We start from the raw sequence: 11,638 nt of genomic DNA, 5'->3' as shown, positions 1-11,638 counted from the left end.
AGGGAAATAAAGGTGTGCGAACTGGGGCGAAGAAAAAAGGCAATGTAAAGGATAGTACTCGGCGAAGACCAGTGTTAAAGGCAGAACAACCACCACCAAGCATACGGTATAATATTAATGTCAACGGGCTGAAAATCTTTATGTACAAACAAAACATAGTAAAACTGAACAATATGGATGCGCTGGTAAATGTTGTAACACCAGATTTGAAACACGGTGATTTGACGGCGAACCTCATGTTTGAAGAAATGGGAAAGCAGGTTACTGACGAAATCGATGTTCATCTAAGTCTGTATGGTGAGGTACAAACTGCCGCGAATATTGTGACATCTGCAGGAAAGATTCCGGCACTTGGTATTATCCACGTGGTGTCGCCTGTGTGGCAAAATTACACCGTCTGGGAGGAGTGTGCGACCGATCTACATAAAGCCATTTACCAAGCTCTCAAAACAGCAGAGGCCCACAAGTATAGGAGGATCGCGCTGCCTGTAATTGGAGTAGGCAAGTGGATTAAGTAAATTATCGTTTATAAACGCACTGAAATGAGAGTTAATGTGTGTTGTATTGACTTTATAATTATTGCAAACTTGTGATTATAATAAAGACAGAGATTTCATCCAAATAGATGTGACTAGTCAAACGAAACATACATGTATAATAAACATTATATACATGAATATGGAGTACATATATTATGTAAGCACATTGAATTAATTGTATATAATATGAATGGGTAAGTTTATTTATTTACTTCATATCCGTTTTAACATTTTTTTTATTTTGTGTAAATGATTAATTATTTGCAAACATTTCTACCCAAATGTTTGTAATCTTCAAACTATAGCTATAACTTTAAAGTATGACCATTTACAGAGCCGTTGTTTGGCATCCCTAAGGACCTGGTGGCGGAGGTTTTCGTGAAGGCGTTGATTGATTACAGTATGGGAATGGGTCCACTCTATCCGGTACTTGAGATACACCTGGTATGTAGACATTCCGTCCGTCTTTCTGTCTGTTCGTCTGATTTATTTCGCGTGTAACTGGAAAAGTAAATCTTGTTATATTGATAGAACTTAAGATACATATTTACCAGTATGTGATCGGTGCGCACTTCAATAGTGTTGTGTCCATGGCTTTTATTAACTCATGCCGTGCAATTAAGTGACAACTATGTCTTTTTTATTTACATTTGGTATTTGATGAAATTCTACAGCTTCTTTTACAAATGAAAATATGCTAGCATGTATTTGAAAACCTTATCGTATTCGGATCAAGAAGCACTTGTACTACATGCATACAAGTCTCGTGCTGGAAAAACTGGGCTAAATGAATATGCGTAAAGTGTCACCCCAATTAGCCTGTGCAATGCAATCAGGTACATATTTTTTCACCTGCACTGGGTTTTCGTTAAGAAAGGACTTCTCTCGAAAAATGAAATACAAGTAGAAAGAGATGCTCATGATTAGCGTGTGCGCACTAGGATGATACTTTACGCACGTGCTATAAGCCCGGTTTCCCCAGAACGCTGCTCATATGATCTCGTCTCGTCACGTGTGTCCTATCTTAGGTGGATCAGGACCCGAGCATGCTGACCTACATTAAGGACGCTTACGAGAGCTGGGCGTCCATGCCTGGAGTTGCAGACGACATGACGCAGCACATAACAACAGGTGGGTTTTGCCTTGTAAAGTATTTGTAGAAGTTTTGGATTTGGCTGCAAAGGTAGTTGTAAATGAATAAGTGTGAACAGGTAGTTGTCTTAGTTAAAGCGGTAGTGGTCAAGTACGAAGATAAAAATGGTATTGATAATGCATCGTACCAAATCGTACTTATACTACCTTAAACCAACTCATTTAAGCTCGATTGCAGCAAACGCCTTAGACTTATTGGAACATTCTCGAGTCCGTTTCCTGGGTAGAACCGGTGCTTGGTGTATTTTGCAGATACATAAAGAACGCTCTTACTGTGTGGTCGAACCCACCACCTCCCGGTCGCTAAACAGACACCATATCCACTATGACACAATTATACCACTTGAAGAGCCGTTGTTGTTTGTTGTGATTGACGGTGTTGTTGCAGCTTATAATTTCGACTGTCTACAGATTCAGTACAGACGATACGTCTCCCGGACAACGTGTCCGACCGCAGGGACAGCGCGGTTACGTTGAAAGGGAAGCCGTCGCACCTCAGTGAGAACATGGTCACGTTCGTGGAGCAGTCGTACACGGGCGAGGGCGAGCAGAAGTGGACCTTCGACGTTCTCCGGCGTCTCACCGTGCATGTTTACACTGGTAATGTACACTCGCATGTGGTGCGTCCAACGTTTTAATGTATTTTGTTATAAAGTTATTCTGCGCTTTTATTTGTATTTAAATTTTAATGAAAACGTTCAAAACTAATGACCCATTTTTTCTTTCCAAAACAAGGTAAATGTTAGGAAAATGGTAAAATACATGTATTTAAACCCATATGCGTGTAGTTACTAATGTTGAACTGAACGCTTCTTCAAATGTTTTTAATTCCCTAAATGATTGTTTGTCTCGTTTTTTCTCGGGTGTTTTTCATAGGATACCCACAATACCGGGTAAACTATAAAAGCAACACAAATGTTATTTTAATTACTAGTATAATGGTAGTGCTATGTGATTTAGGCTCTGTACTGAAGCTGGAGAGTGTTGACGCCATTGTATGCGCCGTGGACGGTAACATGAAAGGCAACTTGGTCAAGAATCTGGAGACAGCTGGAGGAAAACCGTACCAAATTGCACTGAAGAAAGAAAGGTATTGACCCCAACCCAAGTGTTGATAGATAAGCCTTACTTTTCGATTCCAAGGCTAATCCATATGCGTTAAGTGTCGTCCCAGATTAGCCTTGGAGTCCGCACAGGCTTATCAAGGAAGATACTTTCAGTTTTTATGGAATCTGTCGTTTAAAGAAAGTCTCTTCTTAGCGATATTCCATTGAGGGGCGGAAAGTGTCGTCCATGATAAGCCGGTACTGTCAGCACATACATCAAACCCCGTTTTTCTAGAGCGATGCTCATATTTATCATAGCAAGCACTAGCAATATGATCTTTCTCATTTACGTGAATGCGCTACAGCAAAACCTGTAAAAGCAGATCAACATCGGAACCGGGTTGCTCTTTTTTCACATGATTATATACAAATCAATTCAATGTACTCGTACATGTAATTGATATTGAAGACTACAATGGAAGTTAACATATATTATTTTGTATAACTTGAACAACGCCAGATGGTATGTGTATTCGGGTGAGTGAAAAGCACGTTGACAGCACATTATGTCTCTCAATGTGGCGATATGCATCTTAGTACTGTATTGACTACTTTCAGAGGCACTCGTGCATTGAATGACGGCGATGTTATTGTGTGCGAGGCTGGACTACTGCCCTTCAAGTACGTAGTGCACAGCGTCATCTCCAAGCCTGTCTACACAGCCAGCCAGAGAAACCTCACCCGACTGGACAACATCAACACGCAGGTGCTGGCTATGGCGAATCAGCTGAAAGTCAAAGTCCTTGCCATGCCACTCATTGGAACAGGTAACGCCTTGATTGAGCACTTTCGGTTATTGTAATCTCGTTTTAAAGGTAGAACAATATTGTATTGAAGTCAACAAGTTCGGTGATGGTATATTTATTTTCGATAAAAGTCATGTGAATTGTTCATGAAACAAATTCAGTTATAGTCCAGTTCATTAATAATTGACGGTGGAATCTGTTTGAATCGTGTCAATTGTTTCTAATTGTATTGCTGTGTCTCCTGCTTTTAGTCTCTTTTTTTAATTCCTATATCCAACTAGCTCAAGCAACAATTACCTTACGATACTAGCGACTCTTCACACCAATAAACGGCATGAAGATTTATCAATATACACAACTATTTTAACTAACGATCAAAATTTTATTTCGATTGAAATAATTTGTGATGCATATAAATCCAGTTTTAAAATGTAAAAAAAAGAGTTACGATTGCTTTTTTGCAGGACGCCTTCGGGAGCGGTTCGAGGTTGAGCAATGCAGTCTCCAACTTGTGGACAACATCATCGAACTGTGCCTGAACTTGGACAGAAAGCTGCAGATTAGAGAACTGCATTTGGTCAACATCAACCACGTAATGACACAATACCTTACACAAGCCCTGAGGACACGGGCTCATACGAAAGTCAGGTATGAGTTTACTTCGTTAACTGTAATTACATTGCAAGTTGTTCAATAAGTATACAATTGGTATTGCCATTCAGTGATGCACAGTGAATGGTTATAATAAATAAAAACGGTATCGTATACATATCAAATAATATTCTAATTATAAGACTAAAAAACCATAAATGTTTTAATATTTACCAATGCAAATAAATATTCTTTCATCTCACATAGAATGGAGGTAGAATCGCATTCGTTGTCCCGGTCTGAGGTTCTAAGCCACGCGGAAGCAATTCGAGGGGCTACGCCCTCGCAGAGAGCAAAGCTTTCGGAACACATAGCAAGTTCAAAAGAAGACAAATCTGCGAAAAAGAATAAAGTTTTAAACCAAGAGACATTAGTTCAAGCCGAACCTGATAAACAAGAAAACAAAGATGTCAGCGATGGTAGCGAGCTTGTTGTCAATGATTCAGTTTTCGCAGAGAACAATCCAGATGTAAGCAACGAACAAACAAAACAGACCAAAGAAGAAGTGGACCAAACCCCATATTTATCACAGAAAATGTTAGAAGTCCATACCAAATTGCTAAAGGATGCTTGGTTACAACTTGTTGATGAAGATATAGAGGATCCAGATTTGCAAAAAGTTCGCCGCGATGAAAAACGAAAGCTGAAAAAAGAGCCAGAATTTAAAAAACATAATCAACTGAAACCAATCGAAGCGGAGATATTAAACCGTTTGGAGATGGATGGACTAGGTGAAAGGCCGAAATCAGCCCAGAAACCATTTGCAAGAAGGAAACATATCAGGAGAAGAATTATGCAGCGGTCCTCTGATTTCATATATCAGAAATCAAAAGCAGAGTCTTATGGTGAAAAGTTTGAAAAGAAACAAAAGTACAAGCTTTCAACAGCAAAGACTGATGGTCTTGGTCGCATAAGAAAATCTCAAAGCACCGATGATTTGAGAAGTGAATACATTAGCGATTCCTTGTTGAAAGGCTTTGAAACAGAAAGAGTGCGTCTTCGAAATGAACGAAAGCGGAGATTTGACGAATCCGATGAATTGACAGAAGAAGAGCGTGCCGAACACGAAAAGTATTTACGCGAAACACAAAAGTATTTTACCAGGGCTACTCGCGATAGATACAAAGAAACAAAGCATATTTCCGATATTCATGACGAGTTTGAACTCTTAAATAGAGTAAATGTTCGTGAAACAAACACTAACTTGCAGAATCCACAAAGCATTCTTAGGAAAAGTAAACCTCAAATGCGAAACACTGAACGAGAAGACGAATATATGATGGACATGGATTTTCTGGTAAAAGAACAAAACAAACAAGCAAACAGAGATCATTCACCAATTGACAAGGTTGATAACAATCAGGGCTCCTTGAATAAAAGCTATAATAAAAGTGATAGGAGTTTCAATTTACGAAGAGAGCGTTTTCTTAATTTGACAGATGTAAGTTCAAGATCTTATAAAAAGAACCCAGATACGAACGCAAACCAAGAGAATAACAAAACGAAGCGAGAGAATAATGGCCCATTGGAATACATAAAAGATAAACAAGAAGCGCATATTGATCACATAGATAATCGTGAAATGAATGCAACTCAAGAGGATCACAGACGGAGCAAAGATTTAATCCAAGAAGAAAGAAATTTGGGGGACGCAAACAAAACAACTAAAGCACAAAAAGCCTCAGTCCAAAGAGCGCACTCAGAAAGGATTGTACAATACAAATACCCCGACGCCAGTGACTTGTATTATGGGAAGCACTCACACGAAACGGGTAGACCTGGTGAGACAGGAATGATGTTACAAAACAAGCCGGCAAGCCCTCTAGGGTACCAGTACGCAGAATATGTTGATCCGAAATACCAACAATATAGCAAGTACTTAAGTGAAAATCCGCAACAATATGAATACCAGAGAAATCCGTATCCAGCTCATTTAAGTCAACAGAACACGCAAACGCAATACTCAACATATCAGCTCAAGAAATCAACAAATCCCGTTCAGCATTACCAAATTGATGCCGTTGTGCAACTTCCATCTAGTATCAGCAACGCAAATAAATACAGACAAGATAACGAAAACCATTACAATGACGTTAATCAACAGAAAGAAATATTGGGTAATGTGAGAGATCGAAATAAACAAGATAAGAAGCTCGAGGTAACGGTAAACAACGAAAATCCACCTGCTGAAATGAACAAAGAAGCGAATGAGGATCGTGTCGACGAAAGCTATCCGCAACAGCCTGATATTAATGACAACGCGCAATCGAAGACGACTGCATCAACGCCAAACGAAATGAACAATGTTGCCAATCCTAAAACAAAAAGTGCAGATGCTGAAGACGCAATAAATGTAAACGCTGATTTTATTGAACAAAGTTTACAAGAAGAGGAACTGTTATATAACGAAAAATCACAAGAGGCAGATGCTAGTGCGCCTAAGTCCTTCAGCCCAACAAATTTGGCAACTGAAGACGAGAAGGATAAAGATGGGTTAAACCATTTAGATGAAACTATTACTCATCCGGATTATGTTAGAACCGACGAAGTTTCCGAAGGGGACAATAGCTCATTCAAAGAAGTAGACATACCTTTAAATGCTGCTGTTCGCGACGTCTCCACGCCAAAAACGTTTGCAACCGCAGACGATATTGTGAAAAATGCAAACGCAGTCGTTTCAACAACTAACAACAAAAAGCGACACATGGTTATGGTTAAGAAAAAATACAAAACATATACTATGCCAAACATTGGACTTGATAGACATGAGCGACCTTATGTGGAGCAACCTGTTTTATTACGAAACAGGCAATTTAAAAAGATGCCTATTGATCGGGTGCATCCAGACACGATAATTGCGTTGGACTTATATTCAGACGATAATAAGGCATCAGACAAGAAGGTTACATTTGAGGACAAATTACGGCATCCAAATAAAATCAATAAGTATGCACTTGATAAGATACGTAAACCAAAACAAAATGCCTATGGAAACGAATTTTCCGTTCGCGATAATATCAAACTTGAAATTGATATTGTTGAAAAGAAATTACCTAAGATCGACGGTGAAAAGATGGAGACTGAAAAGAAGAAAATAAAGCGATTTTGGGAGGTTGTAGGCGGCAAGGATGTAAACAATGAAAGGGATATTTATGGAGAGAATGGCAAGCCGACGACGAACAAAGTGTTAGTTACGAAAGTTACAAAGCAACGTGTGTTATCCGCGAAAAGCAAGGCCAGCCATAAAACTCAGGCCACTTCAGTTAAGCAACATAATGTTGGGAAATATAATGTCACGGTGGAAGTGGCGAATTAAGTTGAGCGAATCGCAACATTATGTTTGAACGAAAATGACTTACTATTGCTGAAGTAAAAAGCATTAATATATAAATGCAAAATTCGACAGTTAGTGTACGCTGTAACGTATGTCTTCACAAACAGTAACATTGTATATAGTTCGTCGTATAAAAACACTCAAATATGTATGTATATTGTTACAATTTTTAAAAAATCAATATGTAGACTATAATGTCTCACTGTACGTGGATGTTAAGAGGGCGTTTGTTTGTGAATATCGGTTGAATGTGGAAAACCACAAATTGATGTAAATTGTATTTTGTATTCGCACACAATGTCACTACAGTGTTGTTAGAAGACCTGATATATGTGTTTGTATTATCTGAAGTTGCGTGCGATCTGTTTGATAATGATTACACTTAGCATTGTATGTACTTTTTATGATATGTTTCATTAATGTGTGTGCACTTAGGAAACAACTTTTTTGGCTTTGGAATAATTATAGTTCAACTACATGTATAAAGTTAGTAAATTGCGTTATACTTTCTGTGCTTCTTAGTATACTAGCATATAGAAAGTTTAATTTGTGTCCGTTTAAACGACTTACTTAGTCTATGCTCAAAATATATTCCATAGCTATCGATGATTTTATGATAGTTTCGACATTCATACATATTACTGTAGATTACGATTGTTTCTATATATATGCGAAGTCAGTTTTTTTTAAAGATGCTGTTGATATTATGTTTTGCTTTTGTATCATTTTAATTTGTTTGAAAGCAATCATATTTTACACCAATCTAACCTTAACAACAACTTGTCCAAAAATTCAATGTAAAGCAGCTCATAAGAAGGCAATCAATTTGGATAAACCGGTAGTCTGCATAACTTTTTTGTTTGTGTGAATAGAAATAATATATTCTGTCACTTAATGTCATGTGATATAAAAAGAACGCACACATGTGATTTTAAATTAGATTTATACTCCTACGCCGAAAATATAATGCACTACGTGGATTTTGTATCTGTAAGACTTTCAGCAGAAAGTACGAAATAATTTACAATAGAGCTCGTGAAATTTATACAATCATACAATTAAGGAAACTCCATTTTGTTCTTTGTAACTTTTGAGTGCACAATGTACCATAAAGGTGAACGCAATTGGCTTTCATGAAAGAGTTCAAGTGCTCTACAGAAGGGTGTTATGAACATGCTGTCGAGTTCCAGTTTACATGACGTTGGTAAAGAAACGGTAATCTTTCGAGGAGTCTTTCTACAAAATCTGAACCTCACACGACGAATCGAGCAAGCCTACCGATTATATCTGAACATCTAAACGTAAATAATATCAGCATACACTCCTTCTTTTCATCAAAATATATAACAACGGCGAAATAAGAAAAACAACTGCAATCATCAATCGGCATTTAACAAGTGGGATTTCAAAAAGTTACTTACGCAGAATATTTGACATATTTAAAAAAAAACACGTAACGAAATAAATACAAATACCATTAAACCACTTTAAGTATTTTTGTGCCATTGAAATCCCACACACAATGTGTTTCAGAAACGTTAAGGCCATTGGGTACTGGATTTCAGTACCGAGTTCAATATTAAGATTGATGTTTTGAAGTTATGGCACTGAGGGAATTCGATGATATTACAAGATAACACAAGATAAGTATTGATGCAAAGCATCAAAGGGCGTCGGGAATTTCAGTGTAAAAGGCACTCAATGAAGTTACATGGAACGATTTTTTTCTACTGTAAATATTAATATATTGGCCGATTATTTTAAACAAAATAGAAAAAGATACTGGTATAACCATTATCTATAATTTTGTGTTATAACCCCCAAATAACCTTTATTTATGATGTTGTGTTATAACCCCCAAATAACCATTATCTATGATTTTGTGCTGTAACCCGCAAATATTTCATAGTTCATTTTATTGACATTGGTTTCCTTTTTTTACTGGCATCCGTGTGCAGTTTTCATTAATGGAACAGAACTGTGTAGGTTTTAAAAAATCTGCTTCATCTTGTAAGCGTAATTTCATATTTTTCTCAACTTCAAGGGGAGATGATTCTGAACTTATTCTTACGATGCTCATTTACGATAGGGGTTGAGTACTCATTGATATGAAAACACTGTAAAAGTTTGAAAAAAAATGAAAGAAAACTGTAAATTGCATAAAGAAGCTGCATTTCACAATACTTTGAAATTCAGTAAAAGATCATAATAGATTTATTGCTCCGATATTCATCATTTTAAATAGGGTTCGAGTAATACTGATATAAAAACACTTAGCAAGTTTGGAAATATTCAGACGAAAGTTATGAAATCTTTTAAACAAGTGGAAATTGTTTATTTTGTCAAATTTAATAGAAAAAAAATCTGGACGTATTGTCCCGATGTTTCTCATTTTAAATGAGGTAAAAAATGCTCATTGATATGAAGACACTGTAAGTTTGGAAAGAATCTGATGAAAAATGTTGACATAATCACCTAACCAAGCAGTTTTTCACTTTTATGACATAATTCTGGACTTATGGTCCGATATTGCTCATATAGAGTTTGGTTTGGGTCCTCATTGATAAAAAAACCTGTGCAAGTTTGGGAACAATCGGATGAAAGTTTTGGACTTCGAACACCGATTTTAAAATTTCTCAACTTCTAAGGAAGATAACTATGGACGTAATGGTCGGATAATGCTAAAGGGCCCATACCACCTGGATAGTAATACGTGTCTCGCTTCGCGCTCTATATGTGGTTCTTAAAAAAACCCTCCGAGGAGTGCTTGACTCTAGGGAAATGGGTTGCTGGGACACAGCTCCTCCTTGATAAGCGGCTGCTTCCTTTATCGCAACTCATTGTTACAATCAATAATACGTGTCGCGCTTCGCGCTCTATATGTGGTAGGGATAGTACTTAGGGCCTATTATAGACAACCATAAACATACATGGATAATAGATGTGTTGTTTGCATTTATTTGTTAATATAAAAACACGTGTATTTTTTTATAAGATATTTAAGTGATGTAAGAAATTTTAATTAACGTTGTCACCACGCGGCATCCATTAATTAAAAAAAAAATGTCCAATTGTAGTAAAATGGATTTTAAAATGTCTACATAAAATAAAGCTTTATTATATTTATTAACCTGACTGAACAAAATTGTCAGCCGTCGAACTGTTCCGTTCGTGCCGGAACCCGGGATTGAACCGATGCCTTTACATGATTGTTGCGTAAACAACTTCAGTCTAACGCTCTCCCAACTGAGCTATTCCGGCTGACATCATTTATGTACTGCTATTTGGTAAAGTTGTGTATAGCGATCGTTATTATATGTCTATTAATAAACTAATACATTGTACGTTTTCGTACCACTACGCCTTCCAATAAACTTGCTTGCGCGATAGGTCGTAAAATATCGTACTACATTGATTCTCCACTAAATAAGCAATTTAGAAAAAACACAAAATAAATATATTTTGATTATGTTTTTTTTTTTTACAAAACCAGAAAGTTTCGCGTATTTGCCCAGTCCCTGTGATCTTTCCCCTGTGATCACTTGTGGATCAGTTATTAATTAAAACAATTAGCTTTGCATTATTGGCAATAAATGTTGTAATAAATGTAATAGGCACAAATGCAGTACTTATTTACACTAATTTACACAAAAAATCACCACCATGCAAGATATTCTTAAAACAAAAATATATACATTGATCCGTAAAATAACTTCTCCTCCCATAAGCGAAAAAAAAGCATTACATACTAGTCGCCGCTCTCCAGAGCAACGCCAATAAATGCCTTACAATTGTCGGAGACCCGTAGAATATGTCTAATTGATACTAGTAAATAGAAAAAAACGGACCAAATTTAAACAGAAAAAATCATACCGCATTTACTGGCATGACTATTAGACCGTAAAGGCGGAAGAGTATATCGCAATAATTTTTGTATAAGCCTCATCTGGATTACCACACTTAATATTAAAACAAATCGCTTGCCTTTCTTCGCTTGCAGGTTCATGAATAAACCCACTGACGTTCATTTCACAGTTTTACTTAGTCGTGCTACAGTGAGCTGTGCTAATCATCAATTCTACGCATTTGGCGTCACAATAAAATCGCCAA

Source organism: Dreissena polymorpha, chromosome 8 (genome assembly GCF_020536995.1).
Source record: "Dreissena polymorpha isolate Duluth1 chromosome 8, UMN_Dpol_1.0, whole genome shotgun sequence".
Lineage (NCBI taxonomy): Eukaryota > Metazoa > Mollusca > Bivalvia > Myida > Dreissenidae > Dreissena > Dreissena polymorpha.
The sequence above is the reverse complement of the archived record's forward strand: the minus strand, read 5'-3'. Positions refer to the sequence as shown.